At 41.1% G+C, this 24,262-nt stretch overlaps 1 pseudogene; it reads left to right on the top strand.

The window, feature by feature from the left end:
* LOC128588770 (N-lysine methyltransferase KMT5A-like) overlaps positions 1 to 21,637 on the top strand; it is a 37,835-nt pseudogene extending 16,198 nt beyond the window's left edge.
* Positions 21,638 to 24,262: the final 2,625 nt, after the last annotated feature.

The raw sequence follows: 24,262 nt of genomic DNA, 5'->3' as shown, positions 1-24,262 counted from the left end.
GACAGGATTGGTGTTTTTCCACCCTGTGTTCATTTTTGCAAATGTGTACAGATATGTCCGTTTGACACAAACTCAGCTAAAACAGGTTTATATTAAAGGCAAAATAGGCTGGGCATGGTGGTTCATGGCTATAATCCTAGTGCTCTGCAAGGCCGAGGGAGGTGGATTGCGTGAGCTCAGGAGCTTCAAGACCAGCCAGAGCAAAAGCAAGAGCAAGTGCAAGACATCATCTGGACCAAAATAGAAAAATTAGCCAGGAGCGGTGGCACATGCCTGCAGTCCCAGCTACTCAGGAGGCTGAGGCAAGAGGGTTGCTTAAGCCCAAGAGTTTGGGGTTGCTGTGAGCCAAGATAATGCCAAAGCATTCTACTCACAGCACAGAGTGAGACTCTGTCTCCAAAGCATATAAAATGGTAAAACTCACTGGTAAATGTGAGTAAACAAATACAAAATACTGCACTACACACACCAGTCATTGAGAACTAATCACCAGCACCCACAGGGTTATGCAGGGTAACTGCACCTGCTGACTAGGTCTTTAAATCCATTCATTTATTCTTTCCTGTATTCAGAGATGTATTGAGGTTTGATCCTATGCCTTTCACCATGCTAGAAACTGGAAATGCAATAACAAACAAGGAGAGCTGACAAGTGCTTTCATGGAACTTGCATTCTACAGAAAACGACACACCATAAACACACATTCACACACATGTAGATGTGTCACACAGGAATTCACTGCAACATGGAGGTACACAGGGGGATAGAATCAACAACCAGCTGATTGAGAACAAGAGAGAGCTCAGGGAAGTGATGCTCCAGATCAAATTGGAAGAGTAAGAAGTTAACTGTGGAGAGACCGTTGCAGGGGAAGGAACAACAGATGTAAGTGATCTGTAGCAAGAATAAGCACCATTCAGGCTTAAAGGACACCCAGAGAGGCTGGAGCCCAGACATCCAGGCAGAGAAGAGGGTGAGAGGTCAGCAGCAGCTGCATCCCCCAGGGCTCTGGGCCCATGTTAAGGATTTATCTTCACCTGCAGAGTCTTGGAAACCAAGGGAAATGTTGAAGTGTCAACCTACACAGGATGATCCCATCTGCACTTCATCAATATCACTAGGAGCTCAGTGGGAGAGTGAATGTGGAGGTGGGGACATATGCCATGACAGGCAGGGAGACAAATTAGGAAGTTTTTGCCCTTGTCCAGTTCCAAGGTGACAGTCTTGGGGCGGCACCTGTGGCTCAGTGAGTAGGGCGCCGGCCCCATATACCGAGGGTGGTGGGTTCAAACCCAGCCCCGGCCAAACTGCAACAACAAAATAAATAGCTGGGTGTTGTGGCGGGCACCTGTAGTCCCAGCTACTTGGCAGGCTGAGGCAAGAGAATCACGTAAGCCCAAGAGCTGGAGGTTGTTGTGAGCCATGTGATGCCACGACACTCTACTGAGGACAGTAAAGTGAGACTCTGTCTCTACAAAAAAAAAAAAAAAAAAATCCAAAGTGACAGTCTCAGTAGAGATGGGTTGAATGGAGTTAAACACTTTGAATTAAGTGAACTGAACCCTCTTTTGAATATGGAGGACTCACCAGCAGCGCTGTCTATGCTTTGCTCATGCAATCAGGAGCTTGGGGGTGCCTTCCGTGCACTCTCTGGTGCAGAGGAAGATTAAAACCTCTTCAGCGTAGCTCCTAGTACCCTCCTCCTGATATGTAGGGTGTGTACACAGAGCAAACACATAGGGAAAAGTGCTTACATTTCTCACTGTAACTTTTCAATATATGAATTTCGAATTTGAATCTGAGGTTCTTTCCCCATAAAAATGTAAGTAAAAAACACATGAATATGCACATCATTATACACTTATGAGACTAAAGTCAAGAGAAATGAAAATTCAACTGGTTAAAACATGAATTGCCCTGGATTTCCCAAAATTCCAGACAACCTTCTTTTTCTTTTTATTGTTGGGGATTCATTGAGGGTACAATAAGACAGTTACACTGATTGCAATTGATAGGCAAAGTCCCTCTTGCAATCATGTCTTGCCCCCATAAAATGTGACACACACTAAGGCCCCACCCCCTCCCTCCATCCCTCTTTCTGCTTCGCCCCCATAAACTTAATTGTCATTAATTGTCCTCATATCAAGATTGAGTACATAGGATTCATGCTTCTCCATTCTTGTGATGCTTTACTAAGAATAATGTCTTCCACTTCCATCCAGGTTAATACGAAGGATGTAAAGTCTCCATTTTTTTTAATTGGCTGAATAGTATTCCATGGTATACATATACCACAGCTTGTTAATCCATTCCTGGGTTGGTGGGCATTTAGGCTGTTTCCACATTTTGGCGATTGTAAATCGAGCTGCAATAAACAGTCTAGTACAAGTGTCCTTATGATAAAAGGATTTTTTTCCTTCTGGGTAGATGCCCAGTAATGGGATTGCAGGATCAAATGGGAGGTCTAGTTTGAGTGCTTTGAGGTTTCTCCATACTTCCTTCCAGAAAGGTTGTACTAGTTTGCAGTCCCACCAGCAGTGTAAAAGTGTTCCCTTCTCTCCACATCCACGCCAGCATCTGCAGTTTTGAGATTTTGTGATGTGGGCCATTCTCACTGGGGATAGATGATATCTCAGGGTTGTTTTGATTTGCATTTCTCTAATATATAGAGATGATGAACATTTTTTCATGTGTTTGTTAGCCATTCGTCTGTCATCTTTAGAGAAAGTTCTATTCATGTCTCTTGCCCATTGATATATGGGATTGTTGGCTTTTTTCATGTGGATTAATTTGAGTTCTCTATAGATTCTAGTTATCAAGCTTTTGTCTGATTGAAAATATGCAAATATCCTTTCCCATTGTGTAGGTTGTCTCTTTGCTTTGGTTATTGTCTCTTTAGCTGTACAGAAGCTTTTCAGTTTAATGAAGTCCCATTTGTTTATTTCTGTTGTTGTTGTAATTGCCATGGCAGTCTTCTTCATGAAGTCTTTCCCCAGGCCAATATCTTCCAGTGTTTTTCCTATGCTTTCTTGGAGGATTTTTATTGTTTCATGCCTTAAATTTAAGTCCTTTATCCATCTTGAATCAATTTTTGTGAGTGGGGAAAGGTGTGGGTCCAGTTTCAGTCTTTTACATGTAGACATCCAGTTGTCCCAACACCATTTATTGAATAGGGAGTCTTTCCCCCAAGGTATGTTCTTGTTTGGTTTATCGAAGATTAGGTGGTTGTAAGATGTTAGATTCATTTCTTGGTGTTCAATTCGATTTCAAGTGTCTATGTCTCTGTTTTTGTGCCAGTACCATGCTGTCTTGACCATTATGGCTTTGTAATACAGACTAAAATCTGGTATGCTGATGCCCCCAGCTTTATTTTTATTACTAAGAACTGCCTTAGCTATACAGGGTTTTTTCTGGTTCCATACAAAATGCAGAATCATTTTCTCCAAATCTTGAAAGTACAATGTTGGTATTTTGATAGGAATGGCATTGAATAGGTAGATTGCTTTGGGAAGTATAGACATTTTAAGAATGGTAATTCTTCCCATCCATGAGCATGGTATGTTCTTCCATTTGTTAATATCCTCTGCTATTTCCTTTCTGAGGATTTCATAGTTTTCTTTATGGAGGTCCTTCACCTCCTTCGTTAGGCATATTCCTAGGTATTTCATTTTCTTTGAAACCATGGTGAAGGGAGTTGTGTTCTTAATTAGCTTCTCCTCTTGACTGTTATTGGTGTATACAAAGGCTACTGACTTGTGGACATTGATTTTACATCCTGAAACATTACTGTATTTTTTGATGACTTCTAGGAGTCTTGTGGTTGAGTCTTTGGGGTTCTCTAAGTATAAGATCATGTCGTCAGCAAAGAGGGAGAGTTTGACCTCCTCTGCTCCCATTTGGATTCCCTTTATTTCCTTGTCTTGCCTAATTGTATTGGCTAGAACTTCCAGCACTACGTTGAATAGTAAAGGTGACAGAGGACAACCTTGTCTGGTTCCAGTTCTAAGAGGAAAAGCTTTCAGTTTTACTCCATTTAGTAAAATATTGGCTGTGGGTTTGTCATAGATAGCTTCAATCAGTTTTAGAAATGTGCCACTTATGCCTATACTCTTCAGTGTTCTAGTTAGAAAAGGATGCTGGATTTTATCAAATGCTTTTTCTGCATCTATTGAGAGGATCATGTGATCTTAATTTTTGCCTCTGTTAATATGGTGGATAACATTTATGGACTTGCACGTGTTAAACCAGCCTTGCATCCCTGGGATGAAGCCTACTTGATCATGATGAATGACTTTTTTGATGATAAGCTATAATCTATTGGCTAGAATTTTGTTGAGAATTTTTGCATCTATATTCATGAGTGAGATTTGTCTGAAATTCTCCTTTTTGTTTGGGTCTTTTCCTGGTTTTGGTATCAGGGTTTTGTTTGCTTCATACAATGTGTTGGGGAGGATTCCTTCTTCCTCAATTTTTTGGAATAATTTCTGCAGTACAGGAATAAGTTCCTACTTGGAGGTTTGATAGAATTCTGGTGTGAAGACATCTGGACCAGGGCATTTTTTGGTTGGAAGATTTTTTACTGTTTCTCTGATCTCAGTGCTTGAAATTGGTCTGTTCAGGAGCTCTATTTCTTCCTGGCTGAGTCTAGGGAGAGGGTGTGATTCCAAATATTTATCCATTTCCTTCACATTGTCAAATTTCTGGGCATAGAGTTTCTGGTAGTATTCAGAGATGATCTCTTGTATCTCTGTGGGATCAGTTGTTATTTCCCCTTTATCATTTCTGATTGAGGTTACTAGAGATTTTACTTTTCTATTTCTCGTTAGTCTGGCCAATGGTTTATCTATTTTATTTATTTTTTTAAAAAACCAACTCCTTGTGTCATTAATTTTCTGAATGATTCTTTTGTTTTCAATTTCATTGATCTCTGATTTGATTTTGGATATTTCTTTTCTTTTACTGAGTTTAGGCTTAGATTGTTCTTCTTTTTCCAATTCCATAGATGGCTTGTGAGATTGTTGATGTGCTCTTGTTCTGTTTTTCGAATGTAGACATCTAAAGCGATGAATTTTCCTCTCAAAACAGCTTTTGCAGTATTCCACATGTTTTGGTAGCTTGTGTCTTCATTGTTGCTATGCTCAAGGAAGTTAATGACTTCCTGTTTTATTTCTTCCTGCACCCATCTGTTATTCAACAGAAGATTGTTTAGTTTCCATGCCTTTGTGTTGCGTAGAGCGTTTTTGTTAGAGTTGAGTTCCACCTTTAGTGCCTTATGGTCTGAGAAGATACAAGGTAAAATTTCAATTCTTTTGATTCTGTTGATAATTGTTTTGTGTCCCAGGATATAATCAATTTTGGAGAATGTTCCATGGGGTGATGAGAAGAATGTATATTCTTTATCTTTGGGATGGAGTGTTCTATATGCGTCTATCAAGCACAGTTGTTCTAGGGTCTCATTTAAATCTCTTATATCTTTGTTTAATTTCTATTTAGAGGATCTGTCCAGCTCTGTAGGAGGAGTGTTAAAGTCCTCCATTATTATGGTATTATCGGATATCATATTGCTCAGACTGAGTAAGGTCTGTTTCAAGAATCTGGGAGCATTTAAATTGAGTGCATAAATATTTAGAATTGAAACATCTTCTTGTTGTATTTTTCCCTTGACCAATATAAAGTGACCGTCTTTGTCTTTTTTGACTTTAGTTGCTTTAAATCCACATGAATCTGAAAATAAGATTGCAACTACTCTTTTCTTCTCAATACCATTTGCCTGAAAAATTGTCTTCCAACCCTTGACTCGGAGCTTTAATTTGTCTTTTGAAGCCAGGTGTGTTCCTTGCAGACAGCAGATGGATAGCTTGTGTTTTTTAATCCAGTCAGCCAATCTATGTCTCTTCAGTGGGGAATTCAAGCCATTAACCTTTATTTAGATAATTGATAAGTGTGGTAGTATTCTTTTCATCTTATTTTGTGAGAGTCCATTGCTTAGTTTTATCTTTTGCATCAGTGTGGAGGTTAGGTTCTGTCCTTTAATTTCTGAGTTCCTACTTCACTGCTGATCCATTGTGGTGGTCAGTGTGCAGAACAGGTTGAAGTATTTCCTGTACAGGTGGTCTTGTTGTGGCGAATTTCCTCAATGTTTGTATATCTGTAAATGATTTGATTTTTCTGTCAATGTTTAAGCTTAGCTTAGGAGGGTACAGAATTCTGGGCTGGAAATTGTTCGGTTTAAGTAGATTAAAGGTAGATGACCATTGTCTTCTTGCTTGTAAAGTTTCATTAGAGAAGTCTGCGGTCACTCTGATGGATTTGCCCCTGTAGGTCAACTGGCGCTTACTCCTGGCAGCTTGCAGAATCTTTTCTTTTGTCTTGACTTTGGACAGGTTCATCACAATGTGTCTTGGAGAAGCTCGGTTAGAGTTGAGGTGACCTGGGGTCCGATACCCCTCTGAAAGCAGTGTGTCAGAGTCTTTGGTGATATTTCGGAAATTTTCTTTTATAATATTCTCTAGTATGGCTTCCATTCCTCTGGGGCATTCTTCTTCCCCTTCTGGAATTCCTATAACTCGTATGTTGCAATGCTTCATAAAGTCCCATAATTCTGACAGTGAACGTTCTGCTTTCTCTCTCTTCTTTTCTGCCTCTTTTACTATCTGAGTAATCTCAAGAACTTTGTCTTCTACCTCTGAAGTTCTTTCTTCTGCACGGTCTAACCTGTTACTGATACTTTCCATTGCATCTTTAAGTTCCCTAATTGACTGTTACAGTTCCTTCATCTCTGCTATATCCTTTTTATATTCTTCATATCGTTCATCTCTTATTTGATTCTGTTTTTGGATTTCCTTTTGGTTATTTTCCACTATATTAGCAGTTTCCTTCATTGTTTCCATCATTTCTTTCATTGTTTTCATCATGTGTATTCTAAATTCCCTTTCTGTCAATCCGAACATTTCTTTATAGGTGGAATCCTCTGCAGTAGCTACCTCATGGTCCCTTGGTGGGGTTGTTCTGGACTGGTTCTTCATGTTGCCTGGAGTTTTCTGCTGATTCTTGAGTGATTTCTTTTATCTGTTTCCTTGCCCTAATTTTCCTTTCACTTCCTCTTGCTCTTTAAGTTCTCATGCCTGTGCACTAAGGGGTAGATGAGTCCTTTTGGTACAGGATCAGAAGGGTGAGAAGGTTGAAGAGCAAGAAAGGGATGAAAGAAAGGAGGACCCAGTGAAAAGAAAAAAAAAATAGAGAAAAGAGAGGGGGTGGTAAAAGGAATATTGACAAAAAGAAGGGAGGCACAGAAAGAGGGAGACAGAGCAATATAGGTGTACAGTAGGGTACTTTGACACAACCTTTAAAAAAAACCACCTTCTGTGGGTGCCCAGTTGGGTGGGTCCCTTGAGGTCAGCAGCTCTTTGCTAACCTGATATGACATAGTACCCCACCTCCACCAAGTAGAGAGCAAAGACAAAAATGCTATAAATCAAACCAAATTAAGCAAGCAGAATATTTTATGGGATAAAATTGGGTGAAAAACCAAATAATAGCGGTAGAAACACTAGCAAAAATGAAGGTCTAGTTATTAAAAAAGGCAGCAATGGGAAATTATAATTAAACTAGAAAAATTGAGAAAGAAAAAAGATCCGTACAAAAAATGTTGCAATTAAAAAACAAAGCAACATCAACAACATCAAAATAAACAAAAAAACAACCAAACCAAAAAAAAAAAAAAAAAGGAACAGAAAAAACAAAACACAACCAAAAACAGTGCAGTATGTATATGTTGTTGAATATTGTCTGGGCAACACATGGTCTTCTGTGGTATGAGATGTTAATCACAGTTCTAATACGACTGGAGGCTGCTGATTTCTCAAACCCCAGCAGGTAGACACCCTAAATCTGTCTTCAGCCCACTTAAAAGGCACTTTGAACTTGTAAACTTGCTGAGCAGAAGCTTTCCCAGGAAAGTGCTTGTTGCTGGAATCACTGCTGAAGTGGCTATCCACTTACCCAGTGTGCCAAAACCGGTCTCACTCTGCCCTTGAGTGTTAGGGCTGCAATGCAGCTCAGACCTCACCATTAGGCTACTTGGTCACTGGGTTACCAGCTCCCCCCCAATTCTAGCTCTGCGACCCTGAGGGTGGAGCTTGCTGGGGCAGATCGCTCACAATGGCTCCCTGTGGCCCACAGCCAAACACTATTAGCTCCGTCTGGCTCAGCGGCTCAGACTAGGGCCCTAGACAATGGCCAAAGTTCTCCACATTCCCACTCAGGCTCTCCCCAAGGCAGTTCAACTGAGTGCCAAGACCAAGGACACCAAAACAGTTCACAGGTAAGGTCTTTCCGGTTTGCAGTCTTGCTGCTACTGAATTTACAGTTGCGGGGTGGGGGGGGTTTAGACTGATTGAACGCACGTGACCACTTGCAGGTTTTCCACTTCTTTAGTCCACCTCTTGGGGTCCAGAAGTCTCTCGCTGACTCTCTGTATCCTCACAGGGGTGATGATAGGCAGATCCCACCAGCCAGAGATGCCTGGAGTCCTATCTCCCCAGACTCACGGTGCCCAGCTGCAAGGAAGCTGTTACTCGGCCACCATCTTGCTCTCACCCCCTATTTATTTATTCTATTTATTTATTTATTTTTTGAGGCAGAGCCTCAATATGTCGCCCTGGGTAGAGTGTTGTGGCATCACAGCTCACAGCAATCTCCAACTCCTGGGCTCAAGCGATTCTCCATCCTCTTCCTCCAAAGTAACTGGGACTACAGGTGCCTGCCACAATGCCTGGCTATTTTTTGAATTGCAGCCGTCATTGTTTTTTGGTGAGCCTGGGCTGGATTCAAACCCACAACCTCATTTCTTGTCTTGGCTAGCACCTGTGGCTGATGTCGTAGCTGCCTGAGCCACAGGTGCTGAGCCTAGACAAGGAAAAAGCAGATTACAGCAACTGCATCCCCCAAAGGAACATGAGGTAGAAACCACAGGGCATTCCACAAAGAAAGAATTAATGGAAATGATAGAAAGGGAAGTTAAAATATGAATGGCAAAAACAAAAAAGAATTGATGAGCACGTGGAAAAACAGAACCAAAAAAAGGGCAAAAGATATAAAGAATATAGAAAGGATATGGCATAGCTTAAGGACTTAAAGGAATCAATCATGGAACTTAAAGATGAAGTAGAAAGTATCAGTAACGGATTAGACCATGGAGAAGAAAGAATCTGAGAGCTATAGGATGCAGCTCTTGAGCTAACCAATCCAGTTAAAGAGGCACAAAAGAAGAGAGAGAAAGCAGAATACTTGCTCAGAGAATTATAGACTTCATGAAACATTCAAACATACAAATTACAAGTATTCCTGAAGAGGACAAAGAATTTTCCAAAGGAATGGAAGCCCTATGTGTGGAGGATATCATAAATGAAAACTTCCCAAGTATCACTAAAGATTCTGAAACACTCCTTTTCGAGGGATATCAAACTCTGTGCAATCTCAACACAAAGAGAGTATCTCCAAGAAACATTTTAATGAACATGTCCAAAGTCAAGACAAAAGAGAAAATTCTGCAAGCAGCCAGATTAAGTGCCAATTGACCTAAAGGGCAAGATCTAGCAGGGTGATAGTTGACTTTTCAGCTGAAACTTTCTAAGCCAGAAGAGAATGGTCAGCCACATTTATCCTTCTTAAACAAAATAATCTTCAGCCCAGAATTCTGTATCTTGCTAAACTAAGCTTCAAAATTAATGGAGAAATAAAATCTTTTACTGATATGTAAATATTGAGGAAATTCACCACAACAAGACCAGCTATAGAGGAAATACTTAGACCTATTCTGCACACCAAACATCACAATGGACCATCATCAAAGCAAACAACCACAAACTAGACAAAACCTGGCTTCCACAATGGCACAAAGGATAAAACTAAACAATGGACCTTCACAAAATGAGATGAAAGAACTCCACCACACTTATCAATTCTCTCAATAAATGTAAATGGATTTAATTTCCCACTGAAGGGGCACAGACTGCTTGATTGGAATAAAAGCACAAATCATCCATATGCTGTCTCCAGGAGATACACCTAACCTTAAACATCAAAACAAGACTCACAGTAAAGGGTTGGAAAACAATATTTTAGGCAAATGGAAACCAGAAGAAAGGATGGGTCACAACCATATTTTCAGATACAAGTGGATTGAAAGCAACTAAAACTAAGAAAGATAAAGATAATCACTTCATGCTGATCAAGGGAACAATACCTCAAGAGGACATTTTGAATTCTAAATAGTTACACACTCAAGTTAAATGTTCCCAGTTTATGAAGCAGGCATTGATTGGTCTGAGCTATATGATGCACTATAACACCATAATAGCTGGTAACTATAATACCTCTCTGGTTGAACTGGACAGATCATCTAAACAGAAACTAAACAAGGAAGATGGCGGACTGAAGCCAGCTTTCAACAGAGGCTCCCATCCAGAAGGAGAGTTAAGGGACAGGAATTTAGTATGTATACTGGTGGACTTGAGCCTCACCAAGAGAGAAGGTTGAAGAACGCACATCAACACCGCTGAGGCAAGTTGTGATCACAAGGACGCAAACAAAAGGTACAAAATCCACCACCAAGCGGACGGGAGTCCCCCTACCCCATGAGACCGGCTCAAGAGCCCCACAATTAAACAAGCAGGCAGAAATTAAAGGCCCTCCCACTACACTCCACGGGAGAGACCTTTAAAAACTGGACCTACCTCCCCTACTGGCGTGTCGTGGCGTTCTCCTGCCAGGCATAAAACTGAATAAAACTTGGGGATCCTCCCGGCGCTCCCCTCCCGCGCACTGAGGTCTGGAGGCCTGTCCCCCAGGACTTCGGATCCTTGGGTGATTTCTCAAGGGGAGTGGACAGTATCCGAGTTGCGACTGGTCAGCATTGACTCTGAGGCGCGCGAGTGAGGAGAGGGCACCGGGCTGAGGGGGAGTCACGCCTCGTGGCACTTTCCTGCGGATTAGGTGCAGCAACCCTCCCCGGGCAACATTACGGGGCAGGCACAATACTGAATAAGACTCTAGCTTCCCCGCTGAGAGCTGAGAGCCCCTACTCTCACTTGGGGTCTGAGGGCCTATACCCCAGGAGTTCGGATCCTTGGGTGATTTCTCGAGGGGAGTGCACAGTGCCTGAGCTGCGTCAGGTCAGCGCTGACTCTGGGACACGTGAGTGAGGAGAGGGCACTCTGCTGAGGGGAAATCAAGCCTTGGTGGCACTTCCCTGCGGTGCAGTGCAGGAGCCCTCCCTGGGCCGTAGTGTTGCGTAAAACTGAAAGAAACTCTAGCTTCCACCCCCCACTCCCAATCGGGGTCTGGGGGCCCATCCCCCAAGAGTTCTGATTCTTGGGGGATCTCTTGAGTGGTGTGGACCCAGCACAAACTGCGGCCGCTCAGTGCTGACTCTGGGGCGCGGGACAGAGGAGAAAAGGGTCGCCTGAGTGCCCACACCAGAGCAGCAGTTCCCTGGAGGTAGATCAACAGCCATTTTTTCTTTAACGGCAGAATGCTCACTTCTGGATATTCTGAGGCCACACCCCCTGTCTCCCTGGGCAACCAGAGGAGGCCACCGGTGAGCGGGGGATTTCCTGACACGGCTCACAAACACGGGAAGCTTCCAGGGCGGGGCCGACCCAGAGAGGTGTTCAGATGCAAATCTCCAGCAGCAAAGACGTTTGAACTCAAAACAGCCAGTCTTCTGTAGGCGATTTCGACAGGAACAGAGACAGAACCCCGCAAAGTTGTCTGTTCCGTTCTGTTCTGTTCTGTTAGCAGCATCCATCAGGGACGGGGCTAAGCCTGAGTGAACACCTCCTTCCCATCACCTGCATCAAACACTCAAAGATGTCAGGCCCCATCTCCTCCTGCTAGATAGCGGCAGTCTGCGGGGGCCTGGCAGACTTCCTTGCGATTCAGGCAGGTGCAAACCCCTGGAGTATCTGTTCACTGCAGGCAACTGGGTTAGCCTTCTGCAGAGATACCAGTGACTGGGTCCGACGGAGGGGCAAAGTGGGGAAGGAGACGTCAACCTTCCTAGACTGCTCTGTTTGCGGGGTGGCTCCTCCTGACTCCACGCTGCACTGGGGTGAGCCGTGTCAGAGGAGTCACCAGGCCCCTGTGATCCAGTTCCCAGAGACCTCTTGAACTCTCCCACCCGAGACAAGTGCCGATTGAGACAGTTGATTTGGACCTTTTGAACTGGGCTAATAGACTGAGGACTTTTCAGGCAGTGCCCTGGGTGTGCGATTGTAGGAAGGTTTGATTCTCCTTTTCCAACTGGGGCCAGAGGTGGGCGGGCGGGGTGACTTAATTGCTGATTTTTCCACATAGCTGAGACTTCAAGCCAGAGTAGAAGTTGCAATAGGATCGAACAGAAACCAGCTGAAAACAAGACAGAACCACTTTGCTCCACCACACCAGACAGGGCCCCAGTTTCTCAGGCCGCAACACTGTACGGGCCCTCCATAAAACCCCAGGGGAAAAACCAAAGGGAGTAAAATAACCATGGGGCGGAATCAGCCGAAAAACTTTGGTAACATGAATAACCAGAATAGATCAACCCCCCCAAGAAAAGATACGGCAGATGTGATTGAAGATCCCATTCATAAACAACTGGCTGAGATGTCAGAAATCGAATTCAGAATTTGGATTGCAGACAAGATTAATAAAATGGAATTAGGAATTCGAGGAGAAATTCAAAAATTGTCTCAAGAATTTAACGAATTTAAAGACAAAACCATCAAAGACTTAGACACACTGAAGCAAGAACTTACAGCCCTCAAAGATATGAAAAACACAGTAGAATCCCTCAGTAACAGAATGGAGCAAGCAGAAGAAAGGATTTCTGACATTGAAGATTAAGTCTTCGAACGCTCCCAATCTCTCAAAGAGGAAGAGAAATGGAGGGCAAAAACGGATCACTCACTCAGAGAACTCTCAGATAATTAAAAAAAAAGCAACATAAGGATTATAGGGATTTCTGATAACGATGAAGTGGCCTCTGAGGGCACAGAGGCCCTTCTGCATGAAATTATGAAAGAAAATTTTCCAGACATGCCTAGAGAAACTGAAATTCAGATAGCAGACAGCTTCAGAACCCCAGCACGATTCAACCCCAATAAGTCATCCCCCAGACATATCAGAATTAGATTCACTAAAGTTAACATGAAAGAGAAGATTCTCAAAGCAGCCCGGCGAAAGAAAACTATAACGTACAAAGGTAAGAATATTAGAATAACTGCAGATCTCTCTGCTGAAACTTTTCAAGGCAGAAGAGGCTGGTCATCAGCCTCTTCACTGGCTGGTCATCACTTTTAATTTCCTAAAGCAAAAAAACTTTCAACCTAGGATCTTGTATCCAGCTAAACTGAGTTTCATCTATGATGGAGAAATTAAATACTTCAATGACATTCATATGTTGAAAAAATTTGCCGTAAGTAAACCAGCTCTTCAGGATGTTCTCAGACCTGTCCTCCACAATGACCAACCCAATCCTATACCACAAAAGTAAACTCACTCAGAAACTTCGGATCAAACTCCAACTTCCACACTGGCGAAAGGATTAAAAATGTCCACTAGACCTTTGAAAAACTCGATACCCAAAATTCCACCACACTTATCAATACTCTCCATCAATGTGAATGGCTTAAACTGTCCTCTAAAGAGGCATAGGTTAGCTGACTGGATACAAAAACTCAAGCCAGATATTTGTTGCATACAAGAGTCACATCTCAACTTAAAAGTCAAATACAGACTCAGGGTGAAAGGATGGTCATCCATATTTCAGGCAAATGGTAATCAGAAAAAAGCAGGTGTTGCAATTTTATTTGCAGATACAGTAGGCTTTCAACCATCAAAAGTAAGGAAGGACAAGAATGGTCACTTCATATTTGTTAAGGGTAATACTCAATATGATGAGATCTCAATTATTAATATCTATGCACCCATCCAGAATGCACCTCAATTTATAAGAGAAACTCTAACAGACATGAGTAACTTGATTTCCTCCAGCTCCATAATCGTCGGAGATTTCAACACTCCCTTGGCAGTGTTGGATCTTTCCTCCAGAAAGAAGCTGAGCAAAGAAATCTTAGATTTAAACCTAACCATCCAATATTTAGATTTAGCACACATCTACAGAACATTTCATCCCAACAAAACTGAATACACATATTTCTCATCAGCCCTCGGAACTTACTCCAAAATTGATCACATTTTAGGTCACAAGTCTAACCTCAGTAAATTTAAAGGAATAGAAATAATTCCATGCATCTTCTCGGACCATCATGGAATAAAACTTGAGATGAGTAACAACAGGAATCTGCATACCCATACAAAAACATGGAAGTTAAATAACCTTATGCTGAATGATAGCTGGGTCAGAGATGAGATTAAGAAAGAAATCACCAATTTTTTGGAACAAAATGACAATGAAGACACAAACTATCAGAACCTATGGGACACTGCAAAGGCAGTTCTAAGAGGGAAATTTATAGCACTGCAAGCCTTCCTCAAGAGAACGGAAAGAGAGGAAGTTAACAACTTAATGGGACATCTCACGCAACTGGAAAAGGAAGAACATTCCAACCCCAAACCCAGTAGAAGAAAAGAAATAACCAAAATTAGAGCAGAATTAAATGAAATTGAAAACAAAAGAATAATACAACAGATCAATAAATCAAAAAGCTGGTTTTTTGAAAAGGTCAATAAAATAGATAAACCTCTGGCCAACCTAATCAGGAAAAAAAGAGTAAAATCTCTAATATCATCAATCAGAAACAACAAAGACGAAATAACCACAGACTCATCAGAAATCCAAAAAATCCTTAATGAATATTACAAGAAATTTTATTCTCAGAAATATGAAAATCTGAAGGAAATAGACCGATACTTGGAAGCACGCCACCTTCCAAGACTTAACCAGAATCAAGTGGAAATGTTGAACAGACCCATATCAAGTTCAGAAATAGCATCAACTATACAAAACCTCCCTAAAAAGAAAAGCCCGGGACCAGATGGTTTCACATCAGAATTCTACCAAACATTTAAAGAGGAATTAGTACCTATATTACTCAACCTGTTCCAAAATGTAGAAAAAGAAGGAAGACTACCCAACACGTTCAATGAAGCATTCATCACCCTGATCCCCAAACCAGGAAAAGACCCAACAAGAAAAGAAAATTATAGACCAATATCACTAATGAATATAGATGCAAAAATATTCAACAAGATCCTAACAAACAGAATCCAGCAACACATCAAACAAATTATACATCATGACCAAGTTGGTTTTATCCCAGGGTCTCAAGGCTGGTTCAATATATGTAAATCTATAAATGTAATTCAGCACATAAACAAATTAAAAAACAAAGACCATATGATTCTCTCAATTGATGCAGAAAAAGCTTTTGATAATATCCAGCATCCCTTTATGATCAGAACAATCAAGAAAATTGGTCTAGAAGGGACTTTTCTTAAACTGATAGAGGCCGTCTACAGCAAACCCACAGCCAATATCATATTGAATGGAGTTAAATTGGAATCATTTCCACTCAGATCAGGAACCAGACAAGGCTGCCCATTGTCTCCATTGCTTTTCAACATTGTAATGGATGTTTTAGCCACCGCAATTAGGGAAGAAAAGGCGATCAAGGGTATCCATATAGGGTCAGAAGAGATCAAACTCTCGCTCTTCGCAGATGATATGATTGTGTATCTGGAAAACACTAGGGACTCTACTACAAAACTCCTAGAAGTGATCAAGGAATACAGCAGCGTCTCAGGTTACAAAATCAACATTCATAAATCGGTAGCCTTTATATACACCAACAACAGTCAAATTGAAAAAGCAGTTAAGGACTCTATCCCATTCACAGTAGTGCCAAAGAAGATGAAATATTTGGGAATTTACCTAACAAAAGGCGTGAAAGATCTCTATAAAGAGAACTATGAAACTCTAAGAAAAGAAATAGCTGAAAATGTTAACAAATGGAAAAACATACCATGCTCATGGCTAGGAAGAATCAACATTATCAAAATGTCCATACTACCCAAAGCAATATATAATTTCAACGCACTCCCTATTAAAGCTCCACTGTCATATTTTAAAGATCTTGAAAAAACATTACTTCGTTTTATATGGAATCAGAAAAAACCTCGAATAGTCAAGACATTACTCAGAAATAAAAACAAAACAGGAGGAATCACACTACCAGACCTCAGACTTTACTACAAATCGATAGTGATCAAAACAGCATGGTATTGGCACAAAAACAGAGAAGTAGATATCTGGAACAGAATAGAGAACCAAGACATGAATCCAGCTACTTACCGCTATTTGATTTTTGACAAGCCAATTAAAAACATTCAGTGGGGAAAAGATTCCCTATTTAACAAATGGTGCTGGGTGAACTGGCTGGCAACCTGCAGAAGACTGAAATTGGACCCACACCTTTCACCATTAACTAAGATAGACTCTCATTGGATTAAAGATTTAAACTTAAGACATGAAACTATAAAAATACTAGAGGAGAATGCAGGGAAAACCCTTGAAGAAATTGGTCTGGGTGAGTATTTCATGAGGAGAACCCCCCAGGCAATTGAAGCAGCTTCAAAAATACACTACTGGGACTTGATCAAACTAAAAAGCTTCTGCACAGCTAAGAACACAGTAAGCAGAGCAAGCAGACAGCCCTCAGAATGGGAGAAGATATTTGCAGGGTATATCTCTGACAAAGGTTTAATAACCAGAATCCACAGAGAACTCAAACGCATCAGCAAGAAAAAAACAAGGGATCCCATCGCAGGCTGGGCAAGGGATTTGAAGAGAAACTTCTCTGAAGAAGACAGGCGCACGGCCTTCAGACATATGAAAAAATGCTCATCATCTTTAATCATCAGAGAAATGCAAATCAAAACTACTTTGAGATATCATCTAACTCCAATGAGACTAGCCTATATCACAAAATCTCAAGTCCAGAGATGTTGGCGTGGATGCGGAGAAAAGGGAACACTTCTGCACTGCTGGTGGGAATGCAAATTAATACATTCTTTTTGGAAAGATATATGGAGAACACTCAGAGATCTAAAAATAGATCTGCCATTCAATCCTGTAATCCCTCTGCTGGGCATATACCCAGAAGACCAAAAATCACAACATAACAAAGATATTTGTACCAGAATGTTTATTGCAGCCCAATTCATAATAGCTAAGTCATGGAAAAAGCCCAAGTGCCCATCGATCCACGAATGGATTAATAAATTGTGGTATATGTATACCATGGAATACTATGCAGCCTTAAAGAAAGATGGAGACTTTACCTCTTTCATGTTTACATGGATGGAGCTGGAACATATTCTTCTTAGAAAAGTATCCCAAGAATGGAAGAAAAAATACCCAATGTACACAGCCCTACTATGAAACTAATTTGGGACTCTCACATGAAAGCTATAACCCAGCTACAACTTAACAATAGGGGGAAGTGGGAAAGGGGGGTGTGGGTAGAGGGAGGGGAATCAGAGGAATCACACCTGTGGTGCATGTTACAGGGGTATTTGCGAAACTTGGTAAATGTAGAATGTAAATGTTTTGGCACAGTAACTGAGATAACGCCGGAAAGGCTATGTTAACCACTGTGATAAAAATGTGTCAAATGGCTTATGAAGTGAGTGTATGATGCCCCATAATCATATCATTGTATACAGTTATGATTTAATAAAAAAAAAAAAGAAAGAAAAAAACAAGGGATCCCGTTGCATGCTGGGCAAGAGATTTGAAGAGAAACTTCTCTGAAGAAGACAGGCGCACGTCCTTCAGACATATGAAAAAATGCTCATCATCTTTAATCATCAGAGAAATGCAAATCAAAACTACTTTGAGATATCATCTAACTCCAATGAGACTAGCCTATATCACAAAATCTCAAGACCAGAGATGTTGGCGTGGATGCGGAGAAAAGGGAACACTTCTGCACTGCTGGTGGGAATGCAAATTAATAAATTCCTTTTGGAAAGATATATGGAGAACACTCAGAGATCTAAAAATAGATCTGCCATTCAATCCTGTAATTCCTCTGCTGGGCATATACCCAGAAGACCAAAAATCACAACATAACAAAGATATTTGTACCAGAATGTTTATTGCAGCCCAATTCATAATTGCTAAGTCATGGAAAAAGCCCAAGTGCCCATCGATCCACGAATGGATTAATAAATTGTGGTATATGTATACCATGGAATACTATGCAGCCTTAAAGAAAGATGGAGACTTTACCTCTTTCATGTTTACATGGATGGAGCTGGAACATATTCTTCTTAGTAAAGTATCCCGAGAATGGAAGAAAAAGTACCCAATGTACACAGCCCTACTATGAAACTAATTTGGGACTCTCACATGAAAGCTATAACCCAGCTACAACTTAACAATAGGGGGAAGTGGGAAAGCGGGTGGGTGGGTAGAGGGAGGGGGATCGGTGGGATCACACCTGTGGTGCATATTACAGGGGTATTTGAGAAACTTGGTAAATGTAGAATGTAAATGTTTTGGCATAGTAACTGAGATAACGCCGGAAAGGCTATGTTAACCACTGTGATAAAAATGTGTTAAATGGTTTATGAAGCGAGTGTATGATGCCCCATGATCATATCAATGTATACAGTTATGATTTAATAAAAAAAAAAAATATATATATATATATAAAAGAAAGAAACTAAACAAGGCACTTAAATGCAATCATAGAACAAATGGGCTTAATAGACATATACAGAACACACCATCCCCAAACAAATTAATATACATTCTTCTTATCAGCCCATGGAACGTATTATAAAATACATCATAATGTAGGTCACAAATCAAACCTCAACAAAACTTTAAAAATTGAAATTGTACCTTGTATCTTCTCAGACCACAGGGCAATAAAGATAAAACTTAACTCCAAAAAAATTATCATCCCTACACAAAGGCATAGAAATTAAACAACCCTATGCTGAATAACATCTGGAAGAGACACAGGATGAAATTATTAAACTCCTCAAACATAACAACTATGAAGCTACAAGTTACCAAAACTTGTGAGATACTGCAAAAGCAGTCCTAAGAGAGACATTTGTCATATTCAATGCATACATCCGAAACACAGAAAAAGAGCAAATAAACAATCTAATGAATCATCTTAGAAATGGAAAAGGAAGAGCAATTCGATCCCAAACCTACCAGAATAACCAAAGTTAGATCAGAAATAAATGAAACTGAAAAAACAAAAAATAATCACTCAGAAAATTAACAAAACAAAAAGTTGATTATTTTTAGCAAATAAATACAATAGAAAAACTTTTGGTCATATTTACTAGAAATAGAAAAGTAAAAGCTCTAGTAACCTCAATCAGAGGTGAAAAAGGAGAAATAACACCAGATACCACTGAGATGAAAGAAAATTATCTCTGACTAGTACAAGAAACTATATGCCCAGATTTGACAATGAGAAGGAAATGGACCAATACCTGGAATCATACTGTCTCCCTAGACTTAACCAGGAAGAAATAGATCTCTTGAACAGATCAAGCACTAACACCAAGAAACAATAAAAAATATTCCAACACAAAAATGTCCTAGACCTGGTGGTTTCACACCACAATTCTATAAAACCCTCAAAGATAAACTTGTACCTATGCTACAGAACCCTTTTCAAAACATTGAGAAGAAAGGAACCTTCCCTAAGGTTCCCTAGGGTTAGGGAAGGTTAACCTTCCCTAACCTTCCCTAACATGTGCTATGAACCAAATATCACCAAATATCACCAAATATCACCTGATACCAAAACCAGAAAATGACCCAACTAAAAAGGAGAATTAGAGACCCATTTCACTAATGAATATTGATTCAAAAATACTCAGTAACTTCTTACCCAATAGATTACAGCAATACATTAAAAAAAATTATATACCACAATCAAGTAGGTTTCATTCTAGGGATGTAAGGCTGGTTTAACATATGCAAATTCATAAATGTAATTCACCATATTAACAGAAGCAAAAACAAAGGCCACATTAATGTTCACATCCATGATTTAATAATTAAAAAAAAAGTCCATATGATCCTTCCAATAAATGTAGAAAAAGAATTTGATAACAGGGCAGCACCTGTGGCTCAAAGTAGTAGGGCGCCAGGCCCATATTCCAGAGGTGGCAGGTTCAAACCCAGCCCTGGCCAAAAACTGCAAAAAAAAAAAAAAAAAAAAGAATTTGATAACACTCAGTAGCCTTTTCTAACAAGAACACTGAAGATACTCCTGAGGTGGGAGCCGGATAGCGGGAGGGAGGGCCACTGAGGACACGCCGCCAGCGCCTCCCTCCCTGTGAGCCTCATTCCAGGTGGCCCAGGGCTGCCACAGTGCGTGGGAGCCAGGGCCTGCCTTGCAAGCCTTGAGGGAAGGGGGTGCCTTGAGGCACCGCCTGCCGTTCCCAGGGCACCGCGGTGGCGCTGGTGGCTTCTGCAGCTGCAGTGGCAGCGGTGGTGGCTCGGCTGCAGTGGCGAAGGCGCAGGGCGCGCCTCCATGGTCTGGTCTGGGCTGCAGGCAGGAATATGTTCAAACCCGGCGCAGTGGAGGCCACGGTGGTGGCAGCGACCGCCCGGAGCCTAAAGACAGTGGAGCGTAGGGGCGGTGCAGGCTCCACAGCCACAGGGAGAACGTATTTCCTGGGCAATCAAAGATTTATTTCCACAGGAGTCCAAACAAATTCTCTGGAGCGCGTTACCCCTTTCAGGAAGAAAACTCAGTTGCACATCACGATGTCAAATGCCAGGGGAAACCATTAGATGAAATCTACAGGCGGCGAGAAGAGATAAGAAATCCTGGAAATGCAATATGGAATACCATGAAGTCTGAAGAACAGAAGATCAAAAATGTCAGAAAAGGTCCCCTGGCACCTTTTCCAAACCAAAAGTCTGAAGCTGCAGAGCCTCCAAAAACTCCAACCTGGTCTGCTGATTCTATCAATGCAGCAGTTGCCAAGCAAGCTCTGAAAAAGCCCGTCAAGGGCAAACAGACCCCTCGCGAGAAAGCTCAAGGAAGAACACAACAGAAATGCAAGCTCACAGACTTCTACCCTGTTCGAAGGAGCTACAGGAAGAGCAAAGCTGAGCTGCAGTCAGAAGAAAGAAAAAGAATAGATGAATTGATCGAAAGTGGGAAAGAAGAAGGCATGAAGATTGACCTCATTGATGGCAAAGGCAGGGGTGTGATAGCCACCAAGCATTTCTCCTGGGGCGACTTTGTGGTGGAATACCACAGGGACCCCATCGAAATCACCGATGCCAAGAAGCGGGAGGCTCTGTATGTACAAGACCCCTCCATAGGCTGTTAAATGTACTATTTCCAGTATCTGAGCAAAACCTACTGTGTGGATGTAACTGGAGAGACAAATCGTCTGCGAAGGCTGATCAATTACAGCAAGTGTGGGAATTGACAAACCAAACTGCACAACAGGGACGGCATTACCTCACCTCATCCTCATCGCCTCCTGAAACATCGAGGCTGGAGAGGAGCTCTTGTATGACTATGCCGAAAGCAGCAAGGCTTCCATGGAAGCTTACCTGTGGCTGGAAAATTAGCTGACTGGCCCGTCGCCCTCCTTCCCTCACCCCTTCTTCTTCAAAGGACAAAGTGCCCTCAAAGGGAATTGATTTTTTTTCTTTTTTTTTTTTATTGTTAAATCATAGCTGTGTACATTTGTGCAATCAAGGGGTACAATTGCTGGTTTCATATACAATCTGAAATATTCTCATCAAACTGGTCAACATAGCCTTCGTGGCATTTTCTTAGTTATTGTATGTAGACATTTGTATTCTGCATTTAGTAGCTTTCGCCTGTACCCATTCTAAGATGCACCGTGGGTGTGCCCCACCCATTACAGAAGGGAGGGGGGAAGTCAGGGTGCAGGGAGGGTAATGGGTGGGGAACTGATTTTTTTTTTACACACTTAATCTTAGCAGATGACTTCGGATGTTTTTAAAAAAGTGTATGAAGATGACTTTTCACTGTAGTATTTAAATATCTGTTACAGGTTTCCAAGATAGACTTGAACAGATGGCCATATAGTATGAAAACTTTTATATTCCAGTTGCTTTTGTACTTTTTTTGTATGCAAGTTGAACGTTTGTGCAACCCTATGTGCAGTCAAGGACTCAGCATAGGTTTTAGAGGAAAGAGTCAAACATGAACTAGGAAGCTGGGCAAGTCTCCCGCCTCCAGTGGAAGAGCCAGACTTTGTCCCCACACTCCCAATGTCTATGTACCCGGTGGGTGTGAGGAAGACGCTGCCTCCTGAAGCCTGGATGACATGTTTTCCAGCTCTTGTTCTCCTGATATCTCATCAGGCACATGCTGAAGTATATGAATATATATTTTTTAAAGTTTCACAGTTAGCTAGTCTTTCCCTCTGCTTTCTTGAAAGCTTACTGACCACCTGGCCTTGAAGCATGTTGCATGCATAGATTTACTCTTCCAGAGGCTACTGCCTTTCTGGGCACCTTGAAGCATCAGGGCAGGAAATCAAACTAGATGTGGGCAGGGAAAGCACTGCTTACCTACCTTGCCAGGGCAGGGTTTCCTGAAACTGGGTTAATTCTTTTTTTTTTTTTTTTTTTTTTTGGCTGGGGCTGGGTTTGAACCCGCCACCTCCGGCATATGGGACCGGCGCCCTACTCCTTGAGCCACAGGCGCCGCCTGGGTTAATTCTTTATAGAAATGTGAACACTGAATTTGTTTTTAAGAAATAATAGTAATAAATCAAAAAGAACCAAAAAAATTAAAAAGAAAGAAAAAAAAACAAACAGAAAACAACTTCCGTGTATATAGGTCTTGAAGTGAGTGAACAGGCTGTGTTATATTGGGGGCCGTTTTCATTTTTGTAGAAGAGATCTGAGATGGTATTCTATTCTAATTAGAAATAAAGTTTTGTAGTGGGGGAAAAAAGAACACTTAAGAATATAGGTGGCACATTTCTTAAACTGATTGAAGAACAACCCTATGCTGAATATGACATATAAGACAAACCCACAACTAATATACTAAATAGAGTAAAAGTGAAAGTCTTTTCACTTAGAAAAGGAACCAAACAAGTATGTCCTCTGTTTACCACTATTGCCACTACTATTCAACATAGTGCTGCTGGAAGTTGTAGCTAATGCAATCAGCAAGAGAAGGATATAAAGGGCACCCAATTGAGGGAAGAGGATATCAAATTCTTGTTCGTTGACCAGAATATGATCGTATACTTAGAAAACCCCAGAGACTCAACAACAAGACTCATGGAAGTAATCAAGAAATATAGTAACATCTCAGGGTATAAAAACAGTGTTCACAAATCAGTAGCCTTTGTATATGCCAATAACAGCCGAGTCAAGAAGCTAATCAAAGATTCAATTCCTTTCACAGTAGACTCAAAGAAAATGAAATACTTTGGAATATACCTTAAAAAAGAGGTGAAGGATCTCTACAAGGAGACTTATGAAACCTTAAGAAATTCATGAAACCTAACAAATGGAAGAATGACCCGGCCCGCAGGTCAGTCGACAGGGATACCTGGAGGAGGGGGTGAGAATGAAAAAGGGGAAAGGAGCGCGAAGAATGGAGACAAGACAGGAGTCTGATCAAGTCTCGTTTATTGCAAAGTTCTTCCAGGGTATATAAGGGTAGGTGAAAGAGGAGGTTTACGTCACCAGGTATCCAAGCAACCCAGCCTTGGTGTAGATAAGTTCCAAACAGCAAGCTTCCAAGTTTTGCTCATGTGATTTACGAGAAGAGGCCTGGCGTTTGCAGGGAAATAGAAACTTAAGTCTGTTAGTACCGGAAATAGCACTTGGCCTACAAGATAGATGCTGTGGTGTCAGCCTTCCACAGAAGAACATAAAATGATCTTGGCTTGGAAGAATCAACATTGTTAAAATGTCTATACCACCCAAATCAATTTACAGATTCAATGAAATCCTGATTAAAACACCAACATCATACTTTGAGGAACTAGAAAAAATAACTGTTTGTTTTGTACAGAACCAGAAATAAAAGCATATAGCCAAGGCAATTTTTAGTCATAAAAAAACTGCTTTAGGTTACATTACAAGTCGACAGTGATCAAAACAGCCTGGTATTGGCACAAAAATCTAAACATAGACATTTGGAAGAGAATAGAAAATGATAAACAGATAAAACCAATCTCTTAGAGCCATCTGATCTTT

The sequence above is a fragment of the Nycticebus coucang genome, chromosome 6, assembly GCF_027406575.1.
Source record: "Nycticebus coucang isolate mNycCou1 chromosome 6, mNycCou1.pri, whole genome shotgun sequence".
In the NCBI taxonomy this organism is placed as follows: domain Eukaryota; kingdom Metazoa; phylum Chordata; class Mammalia; order Primates; family Lorisidae; genus Nycticebus; species Nycticebus coucang.
Note: the sequence above shows the minus strand (reverse complement) of the source record. Positions and strands in the feature narration are given on the sequence as shown.